This window comes from Heterodontus francisci, chromosome 10, assembly GCF_036365525.1.
Source record: "Heterodontus francisci isolate sHetFra1 chromosome 10, sHetFra1.hap1, whole genome shotgun sequence".
In the NCBI taxonomy this organism is placed as follows: Eukaryota; Metazoa; Chordata; class Chondrichthyes; order Heterodontiformes; family Heterodontidae; genus Heterodontus; species Heterodontus francisci.
This window is the reverse complement of record NC_090380.1, coordinates 112,585,193-112,607,592: the sequence shown is the minus strand read 5'-3', so window position 1 is coordinate 112,607,592 and position 22,400 is coordinate 112,585,193. Positions and strand designations below refer to the sequence as shown.

Genomic DNA, 22,400 nt, shown 5'->3' with positions numbered 1-22,400 from the left:
ACAGAACTGGCTTGGTCACAGAAGACAGAGGGTAACAGTGGATGGGTGTTTTTCTGAATGGAGGGATGTGACTAGTGGTGTTCCGCAGGGATCAGTGCTGGGACCTTTGCTGTTTGTAGTATATATAAATGATTTGGAGGAAAATGTAGCTGGTCTGATTAGTAAGTTTGCGGACGACACAGGTTGGTGGAGTTGCGGAGAATGATGAGGATTGTCAGAGGATACAGCAGGATATAGATCGGTTGGAGACTTGGGCGGAGAAATGGCAGATGGAGTTTAATCTGGACAAATGTGAAGTAATGCATTTTGGAAGGTCTAATGCAGGTGGGAGGTATACAGTAAATGGCAGAACCCTTAGGAGTATTGACAGGCAGAGAGATCTGGGGGTACAGGTCCACAGGTCACTGAAAGTGGCAACGCAGGTGGATAAGGTAGTCAAGAAGGCATACGGCATGCTTGCCTTCATCGGTCGGGGCATAGAGTATAAAAATTGGCAAGTCATGTTGCAGCTGTACAGAACCTTAGGCCACACTTAGAATATTGCGTGCAATTCTGGTCGCCACACTACCAGAAGGACGTGGAGGCTTTGGAGAGGGTACAGAGGAGGTTTACCAGGATGTTGCCGGGTCTGGAGGGCATTAGCTATGAGGAGAGGTTGGAAAAACTCGGAATGTTTTCACTGGAACGACGGAGGTGGAGGGGCGACACGATAAAGGTTTACAAAGTTATGAGCGGCATGGACAGAGTGGATAGTCAGAAGCTTTTTCCCAGGGTGGAAGAGTCAGTTACTAGGGGACATAGGTTTAAGGTGCGAGGGGCAAAGTTTAGAGGGGATGTGCGAGGCAGGTGTTTTACACAGAGGGTGGTGAGTGCTTGGAATTTGCTGCCAGGGGAGGTGGTGGAAGCAGATACGATAGTGATGTTAAACAGACATCTTGCCAAATATATGAATAGGAAGGGAATAGAGGGATATGGGCCCCGGAAGTGCAGAAGGTGTTAGTTTAGGCAGGCATCAAGATCGGCGCAGGCTTGGAGGGCCGAATGGCCTGTTCCTGTGCTGTACTGTTCTTTGTTCTTTGTTTGTTCACTAAGCCTGGCTGATATTCCCCCATTCCCCAGGACAGCAACACTGAAGTCAATTGTAAGAGCATTAGGAGCATGAGCACTTCATTCAGACCCTCAAACCTGTACCACAATTCAATTAGACTATGGTTGATCAGTACTTCAAACTCATCGACCTTCTTCAGCTCCATACCCTTTGATGCCCTGACCGAACAAAAATATCTCAGTCTTCAAAGCTTCAATTCTCCCCTCGCATCCACAGCACTTTGGGGGAGAGAGTTCCAGATTTCCACTACCCTTCCTGTGAAAAAATGTTCACTGATTTCACTCCAGGTTGTCCGAGCTCTAATTTTAAGATTATGCCCCTTCATTTTTGATTTCCCCCTAATTGTAGTGTCCCCACCACCCCCAGTCTGAAAAACAGTGAACCTAACACTGGCATGACATTAAACTAGAACAACAACATGCATTTATATAGTGCCTTTAACATAATAAGATGCCCCAAGTCATTTCACCGTAGAGTTATCATACAGAATGTCCCATTATTGAGTCATATATAAAGACATTATATTACTAAAATCTTTATCAAAGAGATAGGTTTTAAGGAGCTTCTTAAAGAAGGTGAGAGAGGTAGAGAGGCAGAGAGGTTTAGGGAGGGAATTCCAGAGCTTAGGGCCAAGACAGCTGAAGGCATGGCACTGATAGTGAAGTGATGAAAATCAGGGATACTCAAAAGGCCTGAATTGGAGGAGTGCAGAGATGTCGGAGGATTGTCAGGCTGGAGGAGGTTGCAGAGATAGGGGCGAGGCCATGGAGTTATTTAAGAAACATGGATGAGAATTTTGAGACTGAGGCATTGTCGGCCCAGGAGCAAATGGAGATTAGTGAGCACAGAGAGTGATGGGTGAACAGAACGTCTTGCAAGATTTTTAAAAATTAGTTCATGGGATGTGGGCGTCGTTGGCTAGGCCAGCATTTATTGCCATCCCTCGTTGCCCTTGAGAAGGTGGTGGTCATAGTGTCATAAATTCATAGAGGTAAACAGCACAGAAACAGCTCCTTCAGCCCATCGTATCTGTGCAGGCCATCAAGCAACAATCTATTCTAATCCCACTTTCCAGCACTTGGTCCGTAGCCTTGTATTCTATGGTGTTTCAAGTGCTCATCTAAATGCTTCTTAAATGTTATAAGGGTTCCTGCCTCTATCACCCCTTCAGGATGTGTGTTCCAGATTCCAAATACCCTCTGGGTGAAATTTTTTTCCCTCAAATCCCCTCTAAACCTCCTGTCCCTTACCTTAAATATCTTCCTTCTGGTTAGGGGAGGTGGTGGCGTAGTGGTATTGTCACTGGACTAGTAACCCAGAGACCCAGGGTATTGCTCTGGAGACATGGGTTCAAATCCCACCACAGCAGAAGGTGGAATTTGAATTCAATTAATAAATCTGGAATTAAAAGCTAGTCTAATGATGGCCATGAAACCATTGTTGATTGTTGTAAAAACCCATCTGGTTCACTAATGTCCTTTAGGGAAGGAAATCTGCTGTTCTTACCTGGTCTGGCCTACATGTGACCCACAGCAATGTGGTTGACTATTACATGCCCTCTGAAATGGCCTAGCAAGCCACTCAGTTGTACCTAACCGCTACAAAGTCAATAAAAAGGAATGAAACCGGACGGACCACCCGGCACCGGACCTAGGCACCGGAAACAACAACGGCAAACCCAGCCCTGTCGACCCTGCAAAGTCCTCCTTACTAACATCTGGGGGCTTGTGCCAAAGTTGGGAGAGCTGTCCCACAGACTAGTCAAGCAACAGCCTGACATAATCATACTCACAGAATCATACCTGACAATGTCCCAGACACTGCCATCACCATCCCTGGGTATGTCCTGTCCCACCGGCAGGACAGACCCACCAGAGGTGGCGCGGCACGGTGGTATACAGTAGGGAGGGAGTTGCCCTGGGAGTCCTCAACATCGACTCTGGACCCCATGAAGTCTCATGGCATCAGATCAAACATGGACAAGGAAACCTCCTGCTGATTACCACCTACTGCCCTCCCTCAGCTGATGAGTCAGTACTCCTCCATGTTCAACAGCACTTGGAGGAAGCACTGAGGGTGTTGAGGGCACAGAATGTAATCTGGGTGGGGGACTTCAATGTCCATCACCAAGAGTGGCTCGGTACACCACTACTGATCGAGCTGGCCGAGTCCTAGAGGACATATCTGCTAGACTGGGTCTGCGGCAGGTGGTGAGGGAACCAACAAGAGGGGAAAACAAACTTGACCTCGTCCTCACCAATGTGCCTGCCGCAGATGCATCTGTCCATGACTGTATTGGTAGGAGTGACCACTGCACAGTTGTTGTGGAGACAAAGACCCGCCTTCACATTGAGGATACCCTCCATCATGTTGTGTGGCACTACCACCGTGCTAAATGGGATAGATTTCGAACAGATCTAGCAATGCAAAACTGGGCATCCATGAGGCGCTGTGGGTCATCAGCAACAGCAGAATTGTACTCAACCACAAACTGTAACCTCACGGCCCGGCATATCCCCCACTCTACCATTACCGTCAAGCCAGGAGACCAACCCTGGTTCAATGAAGAGTGCAGGAGGGCATGCCAGGAGCAGCACCAGGCATACCTCAAAATGAGGTGTCAACCTGGTGAAGCTACAACACAGAATTATCTGCATGCCAAACTGCGTAAGCAGCATGCAATAGACATAGCTAAGCGATCCCTTAACCAACGGATTAGATCTAAGCTCTGCAGTCCTGCCACATCCAGCCGTGAATGGTGGTGGACAATTAAACAACTAACTGGAGGAGATGGCTCCACAAATATCCCTATCCTCAATGATGGGGGAGCCCAGCACATCAGTGCGAAAGATAAGGCTGAAGCATTTGCAGCAATCTTCAGCCAGAAGTGCCGAGTTGATGATCCATCTCGGCCTCCTCCTGAAGTCCCCAGCATCACAGATGCCAGACTTCAGCTAATTCGATTATCAAGACGTGATATCAAGACTGAACGCACTGGATACTGCAAAGGCTATGGGCCCTGACAATATTCCGGCAATAGTACTGAAGACCTGTGCTCCAGACCTTTCGGCACCCCTAGCCAAGCTGTTCCAGTACAGCTACAACACTGGAATCTACCCTGCAATGTGGAAAGTTGCCCAGGTATGTCCTGTACACAAAAAGCAGGACAAGTCCAACCCGGCCAATTACCACCCCATCAGCCTACTCTCAATCATCAGTAAAGTGATGGAAGATGTCATAAACAGTGCCATCAAGCGACACTTGCTTCGCAATAACCTGATCAGTGACGCTCAGTTTGGGGTCCGCCATGGCCACTCAGCTCCTGACCTCGTTACAGCCTTGGTTCAAACATGGACAAAAGAGCTAAATTCAAGAGGTGAGGTGAGAGTGACTGCTCTTGACATCAAGGCAGCATTTGACCGAGTATTGCATCAAGGAGCCCGAGCAAAACTATGGTCAATGAGAATCAGGGGGAAAACCCTCTGCTGGCTGGAGTCATACCTAGCGCCAGGAAAGATGGTTGTGGTTTAGTTTAGAGATACAGCACTGGAACAGGCCCTTTGGCCCACCGAGTCTGTGCCGACCATCAACCACCCATTTATACTAATCCTATATTCCTACCACATCCCCACCTGTCCCTACATTTCCCTACCACCTACCTATACTAGTGGCAATTTATAATGGCCAATTTACCTACCAACCTGCAAGTCTTTTGGCTTATGGGAGGAAACCGGAGCACCCGGAGAAAACCCACGCAGACACAGGGAGAACTTGCAAACTCCACACAGGCAGTACCCAGAATTGAACCCGGGTCGCTGGAGCTGTGAGGCTGCGGTGCTAACCACTGCGCCACTGTGCCGCCCTGTGGTTGTTGGAGGTCAATCATCTGAGCTCCAGGACATCACTGCAGGCGTTCCTCAGGGTAGTGTCATAGGCCCAACCATCTTCAGCTGCTTCATCAATGACCTTCCTTCAATCATAAGGTCAGAAGTGGGGATATTCGCTGATGATTGCACAATGTTCAGCACCATTTGTGACTCCTCAGATACTGAAGCAGTCCGTGTAGAAATGCAGCAAGACCTGGACAATATCCAGGCTTGGGCTGATAAGTTGCAAGTGACATTTGCGCCACACAAGTGCCAGGCAATGACCATCTGCAACAAGAGAGAATCTAACCATCTCCCCTTGACTTTCAATGGCATTACCATCGCTGAATCCCCCACTATCAACATCCTAAGGGCTACCATTGACCAGAAACTGAACTAGAGTAGCCATATAAATACCGTGGCTACAAGAGCAGGTCAGAGGCTAGGAATCCTGCGGTGAGTAACTCATCTCCTGACTCAACAAAGCCTGTCCACCATCTGCAAGGCACAAGTCAGGAGTGTGATGGAATACTCTCCACTTGCCTGGATGAGTGCAGCTCATAGATGTCATCAACAGTGCCATCAAGCGACACTTGCTTCGCAATAACCTGACGCATTGCCTATACCTAGGCAATAATTTACCAACTAATTATCAAGGGAAACAGATTTTATAATCATTTATCATTGTAATGTTGCCACCTCTTCCACATCCCCTGCTCAAAAACTGTCATAAACAACCATATATGGGGGCCCCTGAATGAGAAGGTCAGTTGTTGTCGTACCTTTACATCTGGCTTTTGTGCTCGGTAAGATAAGCAGCCTATTTGCGCTGAGTGACAGGAACAATTCCTTCAGCAGCTGCAGTTTGTGGTTCCCAGTACACTCTCAGTTTCCTGCAGTGTGACTCTTTCATATTCTTATCAACAAGGCCCATCGTGCAGGACAGCTCCAGAGTTAGAGTGAGTAAGAATTAGGTAAATGAGCAATGAAGGAAGAACACAGTGATACCATGCCTTTCACATCTTCAGGACAGCCCAAAGCGTTTTACAGTCAATGAAGTTCTTTTTGACTGCAGTGTAGGAAATGCAGAAACCAATTTGTGCACAGTCAGCTTCCTCAAACAGCAATGCAACGATGACCAGATAATTTGTTTTAGGTGTTAGTTGAGGAATAAATATTGGCCAAGACAGTGGGGAGAACTCCCCTGCCCTTCTTCTATATACTGACCCGGGATCTTTTGTGTCCAATCTGAGAGGGCAGACGGGGCTTCAATTTAAAGTCTCATTCAAAAGCTGGCACCTCCGACAGTGCAGGACTCCCTCAGTACTGCACTGGAGCGTCAGCCTGGATTCTATGCTCAAGTCCCTGAAGTGATGCTTGGATCAATGACCTTCTAATTCAGAGGCAAGAGTGTTACCACTGAGCCAAGATTTTATAAGGAATACGTGTTAGGTTTGCCACTTTAATTAGCATAATATCACTGGTGGAGGTTCTTTGTGCCCTACTTGCCAACAGGAAATTCCAGGTGTGCAGGATAATAACCAGGGGATCAAAAAAAAATTAGGAGAAAAGATTATCAATGCAACGCACATTGGAGAAAGATTCATCAAGATGTTATTTTGCTTTTTGGCCCGTGTGCAGAGCATTTGACAAGAAGCCCTTGTGCTTCCAGGAACTCAGCCAGCAACCTTATCCTTGCATGACCCTCGGCTGGCGCTCTAATCTTAAATTGTCTTCAGCAACAGGATTCTATGGCACACAGCCCTGCTTGTGAGGAGAGCAGTCCTTTTGTTTATATTTTGGTCTCGTTCTTGATGAGTCTTAGGGCACAGAAGGAGGCCATTCAGCCTATCGTGCTTGTGCCGGCTCTTTAAAGGAATTATCCAGTGAATCCCACTGCCCCCTACTCCTTCCCATAGCCCTGAAAATGTTTCCTTTTTAAGTAACTATCCAATTTCCTTTTGAAAGTTACTACTGAATCCCCTTCCCCCACCCTTTCAAACAGTGCATTCCAGACCATAAACAACTGGTTGCGTAAAAAAATTATCCCGATCTCCCCTCTGGTTCTTGTGCCAATTATTTTAAATCTGTGCCCCACTCCACCTACCAGTGGAAACAGTTTCTCCCTATCTACTCAATCAAAACCCTCAGAACCTTTATAAAACGCGTATGACTGTCAAATCCCTTGTTAAAGATCGTACCATCGACTAAGGCCAGAGATTTTGAGTATTGATGGAACAATGTTTCAGAGTTTCAGAATACAATTCCCAAAATACTGCGTGGTAAACATCTCTGAAATCCCATGTAATAAAACAGACTTGGACTAACTCAGTCCCAATAAGCCATTGGGCTTGATTAGACAGAATAGCAGCCAATTTTTATATATAGGCAAGACCTTCCACTACCATTGTGGAATAGAAATACTAAACCACTGGTGAAAATCCTGGAAACTGATGCAATATAAACAGTATGCAACTTAACCTGTGACCCGGCCCATCGCTAGCTTCATATCCTTTAATTTTTAGGAAGCTAGGAAAAGGAGGAGGCCATTCAGCCCCTCGAGCCTGCTCCACCATTCGGTTAGATCATGGATGATCTGCTTTGTTTCTTCTTAACTACAATAGAACTGGGGTTGGAAACCCCAGTGGACCCTTGTGCGCATTCCCACCAACACTCTGGTGAGATTGTGCCAGATAGATTGGGACTGGATGGGCCATTCATAAGGGAGCCCACATTTCTGTAAGGACTGAAGCCTCTGCCTACCCTCTTTACGAGGCTAGTGCTGTAGAGGTGGTGGGAGGGGAAATGGGCGTTAGTGGGAGGAGAAGGGATAGGGTGATAACTCTCAAAACTAGGGGGTTCCTGCCTCCTAGCCTCCAGGTAGTGGAAGCAGTACAATTGGCAATACCGGTGGTTATTGATATCCCCGAGGTCTTCAGGCTGATGATCAAACATTGGTTCACCAGAAATTTAAGTCCAGATACATTTTTTGAGTAGCTTGAATGTGCGTTCCCTACCTCCTTAGAAAGGTAAGGGTGGAGTGGGGGGTGGGGGTGCAGATAGACAGTTCTTTTGCCTTTCACCAGAGCAGAAAGGAGCAGGGTAAGGATCTCTCTGGAAGTTGGCTGCTCAAGTTGCCCCCTTAGTGGTGTGAGTGCTCACCATTGGCATCCAGAGTAACAAATCATCTCAGTGGCACATTGTGTTCCCACTCACCAACCCATTGCTGCTCGGGGCATTGTCTTTTAGAACTTTAAAGAAACTGTTTTGCTTACAGGAAGTAAAAGACTTTCTGAGAAGACGTGTAAAAGCCAGTGGGAAACAAAAGGTTCTACTGGAGGGGCCCGGACTGCAAGATAAAAGGTATGTTTTCCATCTCATCCCACGGGCGATGAAGGACTTAAGGCACTTTGCAAGAAATAAACACAAAAAGGAGAAAACTAGCTTGAGGTTGAGGCTGCCATCTGTCTGATTTTCGAGCCATGTCTCTGGAACTTTCTAGGCTGAAAACTGGGCAAAAGTTTGATTTTGTTTTTGCTGTTTTTGCTCAAATGCGGGGACATAATTCATTAAGGTTTCTCAATCAATTTTTATCACAGGCAAATTAAACTTGAGAACTCAAACTATGATCTCACTCTCGGTACTACCGTCATCCTATTCTGTGCCCCCCCCCCCACCTGCATCTGATTCGCACTTGGCAGCAAACCGTACCACACACAAAGTTCATGATCTCATTTGGAGGAGGCGGTAAGCCCAGGCAAATCTCCCGAGGAACGGACATAAAAAGGACTCTGCCTCAGCCTTCTTTTGTGCACTATTTGAGTGGTCAGGTTGGCCGGGAATGCGTACTGGGGTCTTGTAAAATGGTTTTATGTGTACCTTTGTCATCAAAGCCCGATGCGTAACACAAAAGGAATGGAGGAGCTGTGAGAATATCTTACAAAATGAGAGAGAAAAGATAAACTATGTGTTGCATCTCTACACTTTTTACTTGGTATTGGGAAACCTTGATGAAGGGCCAAGGCAAATAATTGGAAGAGGTCACCGAGAGAACACGAGGAGAGAAGATGAGGCAAGAGAGGAAGTTGTGGTGAGGTGATGTCAGACTCAAGTTCCAATTGTTTTCTGATTGTAAGATAAAGGAAAGAGGGAAGGAGGGAAGGAGTCTTGCACTTTGAAGTGTTGCTTGGAATGAATCAACGCAGGAGACGGCGTGTTCAGCCTTGATTTCAACATAGTGCAGGCGTAGGGAGGAGGATAGATGTGTATGGTAGGGTATTATCAGCTTAGAAGAAGCAAGCTTCAGAGGAACATTGACCATAGAGATCAGAAAGATTGCAGTTGAGTAACAGGTTCAAATAGAGATGATTGAACAATGTTGTCATGGCAAAATTAACAGTGGCTCCTCGGCTATCCCGAGTACAATATAGCTAAGTGTCTGTAAATTGTGCTGCATGCCAGTTTTATATTCTGGTGTAGCCTGCCCAAGTCAAGACCAAAAGCCACAAATGAAGCAGGCGGTGGATTAACTTTCATTTGGAAACAAGTTCAATCAGGTAAATAATGATTGGGTGTAGTCTAATAACCTGATAATGCACCAATTAGAATTGTTTTTCAAACTTTGCTGAAAAGGATTATTATATTCAACTTTCCTCCCAGCCTGTGTTCCAATAAGTAACTCATGAGCCTCAATTTCTAATAACTACCTCTGTAAATTTTGATTTGTAAGAGAGCTCTTATTAAAATTCAAACATCCCGATGCACAATCCACGATGGAAAGTAATACTTGAATTGGGTCTATTGTTCTGGCAATGAATGGAAATGGATTTGGTCCATTGTAATACTATACAAAGACAGTGAATGTGAAGTGATTTAATCTGTGTGAATTTTATGTGGTGGGTGTGAATGATATAGGAACTGTCCTGTTGAAATCCTATACAATGGAGTTAATGGAAAAGGGTTAGATTTACTAGGATTTTATACAATTGGGGTGACTGTGAAGTGCGTTTGGACTATTGGAGTTCTAGAAAGAGTGAGTGAATGGAACATGGGTGTTATCCATTAGAATTTTATACAGTGGAGTGAATGGGAAGGGAGTTGGTCCATTAGAATTTTATACAATTGGATTGAATAGGAAGGGGTTTGATCCATTGGAATTGTATACAATGGGAGTGAATGAGAAGGGGTTTGGTCCATTGGATTATATACAATGGGAGTGAATGGGAGGAGGTTTGGTCCATTGAATTTGTATACAATAGGAGTGAATGGGGAGAGCATTTGGCTCATTAGAACTGTAAACTATTGGAGTGAATGGGAAGGGGGATTGATCCATTAGAATTTTATACAATGGGAGACTATACATTACGGATACCTGGTTGCAAACTGACCAAGGTCGGGAACTAAATATTCCAGGATACTTAACTTTTAGAAGAGATAGGCAAAAAGGAAAAGGAGGAGGGGTATCCATGATAATGAAAGATGGGATAAAGACAGTAGAGAAAAAGTATCTTAGCTCTGAAAATTAAGCAATAGAATCAGTTTGGATGGAACTCAGAAACAGCAAGGTGCAGAAAACATTGATGGGATTTGTTTATAGGCCCCCTAACAGTAGTTTAGTGTAGGGCAGAGAATAAATTAGGAGCTTAGAGGTGCATGTAACAAGGGTAATATAGTAATCACAGGGGATTTTAATCTTCATATAGACTGGGAAAATCAAATTTGCAGCAATAGTATGGATGATGAGCTCATGAAATGTAAGTGATAATTTTCTAGATCAGCAGGCTGAGGAACCAACTAGGAAACAGGCTATCTTAGATCTAGTATTATGCAAAGAGAAAGGGTTCCTTAATAACTTTATAGTAAAGGGGTCTCAAGAAGAGTGACCATAATATGATAGAATTTTATATTGAGCTTGCAAGTGATTTAGTTAAGTTCAAAACTGGTGTCTTAAACTCGTATAAGGGACGAGTTGGCCAAGGCAGATTAGGAAACTACATTAAAAGATATTATGGCAGATAAGCAATGGCTAGCATTTAAAGAAGTAATGCATAATTTGCCCTTTAAAACATAAAAACCCACAGTAAAAGTGGTCCAACCCTGGCTAACAGGAGGAATTAAAGATATTATTAGATCAAAAGAAGAGGCTTATAATGTTGCCAAAAAGAGTAATAAGCCTGAAGATCAGGACAATTTTAGAATTCAGGAAAGGAGAACCAAGAAATTGATAAGAAAAGAGAATATGAGAGTTTACTAGCAAGAGATATAAAAAGAGATTGTAAATGCTTCTATAAATATGTAAATAGGAAGAGATTAATAAAAGAAAACTGATGAAATGAATGGGAATAAGTGGCGACAAATCCCCTAGACCTGAGTACTAGAGTTTTAAAAGAGGTGACTGCAATGACAGAGGGCTGAATTTTATGGGCCCCCCCGAGACAGGTTTGAAGGCGGGTGGGCCCATAGAATTGCAACGGGGAGGCGGCAGGATAGGACAAAGACAGCCTTCCCACTCAGAGGCCACTTGAGGCCCTTAACAGGCCTATTAATAGTGACTTAAGAGCCTCTTCCCCCTGATGCTGACACTCTTTGCCCTGATGCTGGCATTAAGCTAGTGGCGGGGGGTGGGGGGCGGTGGTGGGGGCGGTGCGGTGGTGGGGCGATGAGTGGGGCATTCACCACACAGGGAGGTCACCCAGTAAAACAAGGCAACCTCCCTGTAGGCTTCAGAGGGGGCCCACCTCTGTGGGCAATCTGTGGCCCATGGAGGGCCCTGTCATCAAACAAACCATCTCCATGGACTCCTCTCCCCTTGCATCAAACTCCCACCCTCCCCCCTCCATCACTGCGGCCTGTTGGACTGGCCCCGACGGCCCTGCCTCACTTAACCTGAGGTCCAGGTCTCCAGCGCTGGGCCTTGGTCCAAGGCCTCTGCAGTACCGGCAGTGGCCACCATTTCCAGTGACATTAACATTACGACTGAGCTGACAGCCCTGTGATTGGCTGGCAGCTCTTGGAGGTGAGATCTCCATCTTTAAAGGGGCAGGGATCCCATCACCATGCTATTAATTGGCCTGGCACTGTAGAATCATGGCAGGGGTGGAGTGGAAGCTCCAAATGCCAAAGGCGTGGTTCCTCCTGCCTTTTCAGCCTCGTGCTGGGAGCCCCGCTGTCAGCACAAAATTCAGCTCTGTAGATGCATTGGTTTTGATTTTCCAGAATTCCTTAGACTCTAGAACAATTCCCAAGGATTGAAAGGTAGCAAACTTAACCCTAATATTTAAGAAATGAAGAAGAGGGAAAATGGCGAACTAGAGACCAGTTAGTCTACCATCAGTAGCAGATAGAATGCTAGAATCTATTACTAGGGATGTGGTAACGGGCCAGTTAGAAAATCATCATATGATTAAGCAGAGTTGACACAGAATTATGAAAGGGAAATTGTGTTTGACAAATCTGTTAAGAGTTTTAAGCATGTAACTAGTGAAAAGGATAAAGGGGAACCAGTGGATGTAGTATATTTGGATTTTCAAAAAGCATTTGATAAGGTGCCACACAAGAGATTATTACACAATATTAAGATTCATGGGATTATAGGTATTATATTAGCATGAATTGAGGATTGGTTAATGGACAGAAAACAGAGAGTAGGAATAAATGGCAGGCTGTGGGATACTACAAGGATTGGTACTTGGGCCTCAGCTATTTGCAATCTCTGTTAATGACTTAGATGAGGGAACTGAGTGTAACGTATCCAATTTGCTAACGATACATAGTATACATAGTTAGGTGGGAAAGTAAGCGGTGAGGAGGATGCAAAGAAGCTGTAGGTTGGGTATGTGGACAAGAACATGGCAAATGAAATACAAGGTGATAAATTATGAAATTACCTACTTTGGTAGTAAAATTAAAATATCAGAATATTTTTTGAATGGTGAGAGACTGGGAAATGTCTGCATTCAGAGGGACCTGGGTGTCCTTGTAAATGAATCACAGAAAGTTAACATGCAGGTACAGCAAGCAATTAGGAAAGGAAATGGTATGTTAGCTGTTGATATGAAGGAATTGGAGTATAAGAGTAAAGAGGTCATATTACAATTATACAGGGCATTGGTGAGGCCATACCTGGAGTACTGTGTGCAATTTTGATCTCCTTACCTAAGGAATGACAGACTTGCCCTGGAGAGAGTACAATGAAGGTTCACTAGACTGATTCCTGGGATGAGGGAATTGTCTTATGAGAAGAGATTGAGAGGACTAGGGCGATATTTGCTGGAGTCTAGAAGGATGAGAGGTGTTCTAATTGAAACATATAAAATCCTTAAGGGGATTGACAGGGTAGATGCTGAGAAACTATTTCCCCTGGCTGGGGAATCTAGAACTTGGGGTCACAGTCTCAAAATAAGATGGTGGCAATATGGATTGAGGTGAGGAGAAATTTCTTCATAAAGGGCTATGAATCATTGGAATTCTCTATCCCAGAGAGCTGCGAATGCTCAGTCGTTGAGTATATTCAACACAGAGGTCAATAGATTTTTGGGCACTGAGGGAATTAATACATATGTAGATAGTGTGGGAAGGTCGAGTTGAGGTAGAAGAGCAGGCATGATCTTAGTGAATGGCAGAGCAGTCTCGAGGGGCTGAATGGCCTACTCCAGCTCCTATTTCTTATATGTTCTATGTTCTTATGAGTGATTGGGAATGGGGTTGATCGATTGGAATTCCATGCAATGGGAGTTTATGGGAAGGAGATTAATTGATGTTCATTGGTAAATCAAATTTAGAGATTGATGTGTTGCTAAATCCTGTTCAGTGAATTTTGTTGGGCTGTACCCTTACATCATCTCACACCAGTAATTTAATAGTAGGTTTGGTTTTGCCAGTGCCGTTTTCTGGCTCATAAGACAAAAACAATAACTTATATTTATATAATGCTTTTAACATAATAAAAAATCCCAAGGCACTTCACATGAGCATTATTTTTTTTAAATGACACCGAGCCACAAATGGAGATATTAGGTCTGATGACCAAAAGCTTGGTCAAAGCGGTAGGTTTTAAGGAGTGTCTTAAAGGAGGAGAGCGAGGTGGAGAGTTGTAGGGAGGGTATTTCAGAGCTTGGGGCCTAGGTATCTGAAGGTCTGACCACCAATGGTGGAGCAATTAAAATCATGGATGCACAAGAGGCCAGAATTAGAGGAGTACAGATATCTTAGAGGGTTGTGGGGGTGGAGGAGATTACAGAGATAGGGAGGGGCAAGGCCATGGAGAGATTTGAAAACAAGGACGAAAATTTTAACATCAAGACATGGCTTGACTGGGAGCCAATGTAGGTCAGTGAGCATAGGGGTGATAGGAGAATGGAACTTGGTGCGTGTTAAGACACGGGCAGCAGAGTTTTGGATGACCTCAAGTTTACGGAGGGTAGAATGTGAGAGTAGTCAAGTCTAGAGGTAACAGAGGCGTGAATGAAGGTTTCAGCAGCAAATGAGCTGAGATGGGGCGAAGTTGGGTAAGGTTACGGAGGTGGAAATAGGCAGTCTTATTGATGGCACAATTATGAGGTTGGAAGCTCATCTCGCGGTCAAATATGACACCAAGGTTACAAACAGACTGTCTTAATCTCAGACTGTTGCCAGGGATAGGAATGGAGTCAGTAGCTAGGGAGCGGAGTTTGGAGTAGGGACCGAAAAGAATAGCTTCAATCTGCCCGATATTTAACTGGAGGAAGATAAAATACTTTTATTAACTGGCAAGAAGGATATTAACCTCCAGATACGCATACATCAGCTCACGAACATCTGGCATTCATTCAGGATTTGGACTCATGTATGAAAGGGAAATCTCATTAACTTAAAAGTTGAGATGAAGAATTAGCGACAGTCGGGAACAAAAGCAGAAAATATCAAAAATAAACACTCAGGTAATCAATCAAGGCATCTGGCCTCCAAAAGACAGGCATGAAAATGCAGCCAGTGGTGCAGGCCTGAAAGCCGCTGTAGTAATGGCAACCACACAGGTAGCCTTCTGGCTGTTGTACAAAAATAACAGGCATGTGGTCTCTTGTAAAGGCCTGCTCAAGCCACATAAAAACTCGATCCGAACCTAACGGAACCACATCGGACCCGAGCCCGACCCGGCCCAAGTCCTTTCATTTCCCCCCACCCCGAACCCGACCCGCCCTGACCCGACCCGACCCAACCCGAGCCCGACTCGACCACTGCAATGTCCCCTTTACTTACCTTCCGACTCTCAGTCTTCAGGAAGCTGCAGCATGAGTGTGATGACGTCATAGAGACGCTCACACTCTCACTGCGCAGACTCAGAGTTTCCCTGCTTGACATCCCGGACCCGCAGCTCAGGTAAGTTTTTAACTTTTAACACTTACCTGCGATTCTTGCTGTGTGTGCCTGACCCTGACCCGGCCCGACCCGAGCCGAGCCCCCGCAGGCCGAACCCGGAAGAGTGGCCCGACCCGAGCCGAACCCGACACATGTCGTCGGGTCCCTTCAGGTTCAAGTTGGGTAGCAAGCCTTTAGTCTCTTGGCCCAAGGACAATGGCCATTACTTGTAAAGAAAAAGTACCTACATTTTTCCATCTTCTTGTGGTCCACTCCTCTTATTTGAAGGTGTGGGAGTTTGTGGGGCACAGGACTTCATAGAATCATAGAATGGATACAGCACAGAAGGAGGCCATTTGGCCCGTCATGTTCATGCCAGCTGTCTGCAAGAGCAACTCAGCTAGTCCCACTCTCCTGCCCTTTCCCTGTAGCCCTGTAATTCTTTCCCTTCAGGTGCTTATCTAATTCCCTTTTGAAAGCCATGATTGAATCTGCCTCCACCACACTCTTAGACAGTGCATTCCAGATCCTAACCACCCGCTGTGTAAAAATGTTTTTCCTCATGTCACCATTGATTCTTTTGTCAATCGCCTTAAATAGATGTCCTCTAGTTCTCAACCCTTGCACCAATGGGCATAGTTTCTCTCCATCTACTCTGTTTAGACCCCTTATGATTTTGAACACCTTTATCAAATCTCTTCTCAATCTTCTCTTCTCTAAGGAGAACAACCCCAGTTTCTCCAATCTATCCATGTAACGGAAGCCCCTCATCCCTGAAACCATTCTCGTAAATCTTTTCTGCACCCTCTCTAAAGCCTTCACATCATTCCGAAAGTGCAGTGCCCAGAGTTGGACACAATATTCCACTTGAGACTGAATAAGTGTTTTATAAAGGTTCATCATAACCTTTGCACTCTATGTCACTATTTATAAAGCCCAGGATCCCGTATGCTTTTTTAACCACTTTCTCAACCTGTCCTGCCACCTTCAACGATTTGTGCACATATACCCCCAGGTCCCTCTGCTGCTGCACCCCTTTCAGAATTATATCCTTTAGTTTATATTGTCTCTCGTCATCCTTCCTTCCAAAATGTATCCTTGACCCTTCTCTGCATTAATTTCACCTGCCACTTGTCTGCTGATTCCACAAGCCTATCTATGTCCTCTTGAAGTGTATCACTTATCCTCCCCACAGTTCATAATACTTGCAAGTTTGTGTCATCTGCACATTTTGAAATTATGCCCTGTACACCCAAGTCAAGGTCGTTAATAAATATTAAGCAAAGCAGTGATCCTAGTACTGACCCCTGGGGAACTCTACTATATACCTTCCTCCAGTCCAAAAAGTTTCATATCAATATATTAGATGACTGGATTTAATAATCAGGTGGCAGGACTATATTTCCAACACAGAAGTCCTTGAAGCGGCCAACATCCCCAGCTTATACACACTACTGAGTCAGCGGCGCTTGAGATGGCTTGGCCATGTGAGCCGCATGGAAGATGGCAGGATCCCCAAAGACACATTGTACAGCGAGCTCGCCACTGGTATCAGACCCACCGGCCGTCCATGTCTCCGTTATAAAGACGTCTGCAAACGCGACATGAAATCGTGTGACATTGATCACAAGTCGTGGGAGTCAGTTGCCAGCATTCGCCAGAGCTGGCGGGCAGCCATAAAGACAGGGCTAAATTGTGGCGAGTCGAAGAGACTTAGTAGTTGGCAGGAAAAAAGACAGAGGCGCAAGGGGAGAGCCAACTGTGCAACAGCCCCAACAAACAAATTTCTCTGCAGCACCTGTGGAAGAGCCTGTCACTCCAGAATTGGCCTTTATAGCCACTCCAGGCGCTGCTTCACAAACCACTGACCACCTCCAGGCGCGTATCCATTGTCTCTCGAGATAAGGAGGCCCAAAAGAAAAAGAATATAGCTAGTAGAGAAACCAATATAAAGTGATTCATATAAATGACTCCAGTGAGATAGAATCCATAATCTCAGTTTTGTTGCCTAGCTACCAGCATATGCTATTTTAGCATCTGTTCCTTCAAAATGGCTCCCTGTGTCTTATTCTGTTATTTCTTTTTTATTATTATTTAAAGGAACTCCCTTTTAATTGAGGTTTTAGCCTTAAATGGAATCTAAGAATGATCTTTTAAGAAGCCACAGGAGGAAACTTTTACTACAAACTAAAACTGGTTGACTTAGGGTTGCAAACCCTCCAGAACTGTCCTGGAGCCTCCAGGAATTAAACATTAACCTTCAGGATGCTGCTGCAACTCACCCAAGAGAAAACTTCCTTGGGGGAATTAAAACATTGATTTTCTTTTATTTATGGTTTATAAAAATATTGGTGATTTGGAGAAAAACAGTGGTTTGACACAGGTCAGAACCAATCCAATTCACAGAGTCTGTTTGTCTTCCAACTGATGAGAGAATGCAGGCGTTAAACCATGAAGGTGATCATTGTCAGAGGGGTGAGGGAGGGGTTGTCGGAGGCACAAGGTCACATGATGGAACCTCCAGGAATACGCCCACCAGAGTTGGCAGCCCTGGGTTGGCTGGGGGAACTGATTTACTGATATTTGCTGTAGAGGACAAATGGAATTACATTTAAAGGCATACTGTAAAAAATGAAAGCCATGTATCTAAACTTGGCAATTATAGACACCAAGGGCATCATCAAGAATGGTTCAACAAGATAATCAGGAGTGAAGCAAGAAAGATAAATGGGTTTTATAAGGCCTGCAACAACAACTTAAATTTATATAGTGTTTTTAACGTTGTAAAACACCCCAAGGTGCTTCAGAGAAACGTAATCCAAGTAAAATTGGCATTGAGTCAGAGAAGGAAACATTAAAACAGGTGGCTAAAACCCTGGTAAAAGGAGAAGAAAGAGATGGAGAGCCAAAAGGGTTTGGGGAACTAATGTAGTACCCACATAAAAGGAAGAAAGATCAGCCTAATAGAGGCAACTATAGATCCACTCGTCCATCATCAGTACTGGGTGAAATAATGGAATCGATCATCAGGGACAAAGTTCAGGAGTTTTTCTATCTTCTCACTGGAAAAGAGAGGTTGGGAGGTGATAGGATTGCTATTTTAAGGATCCTATAGGGACTAGATAATGTAGACCATGAGAAGTTATTTCGCCTTGTAGAATGAGAGGACACAGCCTATGCTTGAAGTAAGGTAAATTCAAAACTAGCCTGTGGAAATATTTTTTCAGTGAATGAGTGGTCAATCTCTAGAACAAGCTCTCTGGTGAGACAGTGGAAACAATATTGACTCTTTCAAAAAGAAATTAGATAGATTTCTTTCAGAAAATAATATTTTGGGATGGAGTATATGAGTAATATGAGACATGATGAGGTAAGTGTTGGGGAGGAACATGTGACTTTAGATACATGATCCCTAAAACTGTCCACCACTGGGGTTTTCCTCACCTCGTGTCTGGGTCTGTTGTAGATGAAATTATAGAGATTGATTGCGAAGATTAATCAATAACATCATTATCATCGCATCATACAATGAGCAGGATGGTAGAAGGAGAACTAACTGGTCCTTTTTATGTAGCAATTTCTATGTTCTTATGCGCTCTGTCCAAAACATTTCTTCAACCCCTGTATCTCATGCCACCACCAGGCACTCCTTCCCAGGGGATCGGGATAAGAACTCTGGCCCGGTCCTCATCCTTGTTTTCAAATTCCTCCATAGCCTCACCCTCCCCTATCTCTGGCACCTCCTCCACTCCTCCAATTCCCCGAGATCTCAGCTCTCCCCCAACCTTGGTCTCTTGCGCAACCAGGAATTTCATTGCTCCACCATTGAGATTGATTGCTGTGATCTGTTAACAACTCCAACATCATTGTGTTATGTGACTAGCAGGGTGGTAGAAGGCAAACCAGATGAACCTTAGTCCTTTTTCGTCTCGCAATTTCTATGCTTGTTGGGGGAGGGTGCAGAGAGTCATTGAATGCAGGCCTTATTTCCTCATTTTAAGTACAGCAAGCTGCTCTCAGGCCTACCTAACTTTATATTTCTAATTAAACCCATCCATCAGTACGGAACCCACCACTGACCTCTGTTGATAGCAGTGTTCTCAACTACCAGCCTCAGCTCCCTGGTTGGATTCAATATGTTATTGTTCACGTCAGTGCAAAAAAGCAAAAGCTCTTGTGGGGAAAGAGCTCTGAGAAGCTGTTAACGCCACATAAACCTGGGCCTGAACTTTCCTCAGAGTTGCTTGGGTTTCTGCCTCACAGATGGCAAAGTTAACATCCTTGACAATCTGAAGAAAATAAATAAATATTAAAAAATAATGATTATGTGCCAAAAACCAGGTGCCTGCTTCAAAATAAAAGCCAAACTCAACAATAGCCTTGGGTATAGTCCATAGACTTGTAGTCGCATTGAAAGTGCGATGCAACACATGCTTAAGTTATAGGGTATACCCAGTGTCCCATTACTTGTGCAGTGGAAGATTGTGACTTAGGAACAGAAGGAGGCCATTCAGCCCTTCAAGCCTGTTCTGCCATTCCGTTGATCATGGTTGATCTAATTCCATCTACCCGCCTTGATTCCATAGCCCTTAAAACCTTTGCCAAAAACAAAAATCTATCAATCTCAGTTTTGACATTTTCAATTGATCCCCAGTCTCAACAGCTTTTCTTGGGGGGGGGAGAGAGTTCCAGATTTCTTCTACATTTGGTGTGAAGATGTGTTTCCTTACATTGGCCCTTAACGGCCTAGCACTAGCTTAAAGGTTAAGCTCACTTGTTCTGGATTCCCCCCACCAGAGGAAAGAGTTTCTCTTTCTCTACATTATCAACAAGAGTGGCATGGATTCGCTCCAGTTTCTTACAGAGCAATTGCAGGCTGTTGCTAATATGTGCTGATATTCTCTGTGACTAAATCTGGGTGTTAAATGGTATTAAGATTGTTTATAAAGTTGTCACAGAGATTCACTTCTCCTCACTCCCCTCCCCTCCCCCAAGTTCACACTGGTAGTTTTACTGCTGAAGTGTCAGCTTGACTCAGTTGGTAGCACTCTTGCCTCTGAGTCATTCAGCACTTTTATCACAGTCTTAAGTTTATAGTTCAGGGCTGTATTGTGGGAGTAGCTGCCTCTCAAATAAGATGTTAAATCAACGCCCATATGCCTGTTCAAGCGGATGTTAAAAAGCCCAGGACACTATTCAAAGAAAAATTCCGAATTCTCCTGTTGCCCTAGCCAATCCCTCAACCAAAACAGATTGACTAGTTGCTGCGGCTTTCTCTGAGATCTGTGCACTCCTCCAATTCTCTTGCTCATCCCTGAATTTCATTGCTCCACCATTGTCGGTCGTGCCATCAGCTGCTTCGGCCCAATTCCTTCCCTAAACCTTTCCACCTCTCATGCCTCATTTTAAGACACTTCTTAAAATCTATCTCTTGGATCAGGCTTTTGGTCATAAATTTTAATATCTTCTTATGTGGCTCGGAGTCAATTTGTTTTGATGATCACTCCTGTGAAGCACCTTTGGATGTTTCATTATGTTAAAGGTGCTCTATAAATGAAAGTTGTCATTGATGTTGTTGGTCAGTCAGCTGTTAGCCAATTCCAACTTAGAACATAGAACATAGAACAGTACAGCACAGTACAGGCCCTTCGGCCCACGATGTTGTGCCGACCCTTTAACCTACTCTAAGATCAAACTACCGACATACCCTTCATTCTACTATCATCCATGTACCTATCCAAGAGTCGCTTAAATGTCCCTAATGTATCTGCTTCTACTACCACCGCTGGCAGTGCATTGCACGCACCCACCACTGTCCGTGTAAAGAACCTACCTCTGACATCTCCCCGAAACCTTCCTCCAATCACCTTAAAATTATGCCCCCTGGTGATAGCCCTTTCCGCCCTGGGAAAAAGTCTCTGGCTATCCACTCTATCGATGCCTCTCATCATCTTGTACACCTCTATCAAGTCACCTCTCATCCTTCTTCGCTCCAATGAGAAAAGCCCTAGCTCCCTCAACCTTTCTTCATAAGACCAGGCGACCAGAACTGAACACAATATTCCAAGTGTGGTCTAACCAGGGCTTTATAGAGCTGCAGCATAACCTCGTGGCTCTTAAACTCAATCCCCCTGTTAATGAAAGCCTACACAACATATGCCTTCTTAACAACCCTATCAACTTGGGTGGCAACTTTGACTTATTCATTACTGCTGCGGAGAAGAGGATAATAACAACAATTTGCATTTATGTAACACCTTTCACATAGCAAAAATGTTCCAAAGCTCTTCACAGGAATGCTAACGGACAAAATTGAACTCTGAGCTGCCTAAGGAGGTATTAGGGCTGGTGACAAAAAGTTTGGTCAAAGAGGTAGGTTTTGAAGGAGTGTCTTAAAGGAGGACAGAGAGGAGGAGAGGTTTAGGGAGAGAATTCCAGAGATTACAGTCTAGGCAGCTGAAGGCATGGCTGCCTGTAATGGTGCAATGAAAATTGGGGATTTGTGCAAGAGGCCAAAATTGGAGGAGTACAGACATCTTGCACCATTGTAGGGCTGGAGGAAATTACAGAGATGGAGAGGGGTGGGGCCACAGAGGGATTTGAAAACAGGCTGAGAATTTTAAAATCAAGGCAATATCGGATAGTTATTTTACCCTAAAAGTAAAGTAATCCCACTGCAGGCATATCTAAATCCTGGGACATATATTTTGGGCACAAGTTAGTGCCTCTCATGCAACAGAGACCTCTGTAAACAGAATGCAAATTCAAATTCTTAAATTGTCTTGCTGGGATTTGAACTCATGTTCTCTGGATTTCAAGTCAACTAACAGAACCACTGCAATACTGTGCCCCTTTTAATGCACTTTATTCATAGCTATTTCTGTTCGCAATGCACCTGCACATGCTTGGAGGTCCATAACCTTTTGGAATGAGGTAAGAAAAAAAGAACTTTCATTTCTGTGGCGCCTTTCATGACCGCAGAACATCCCAAAGTACCTTACAGTCAATTAAATGCCCTCTTAAATATATTGATGCTTCTCAGTCAAACACTAACCTTTCACCTCTGTGAGAGATTCTTTTGTCTGCTATCT

General features: G+C 44.5%; 1 long non-coding RNA gene across 1 annotated transcript in view; it reads left to right on the top strand.

Moving 5' to 3' along the window:
- The window catches only part of LOC137374271 (uncharacterized), a 99,956-nt gene that overhangs the window by 7,664 nt on the left and 69,892 nt on the right, over positions 1–22,400 (top strand). The window contains exon 2 of the long non-coding RNA XR_010975776.1: positions 8,252–8,337. This is a non-coding gene — a long non-coding RNA (uncharacterized lncRNA). The remainder of the gene's footprint in view (positions 1–8,251; positions 8,338–22,400) is intronic.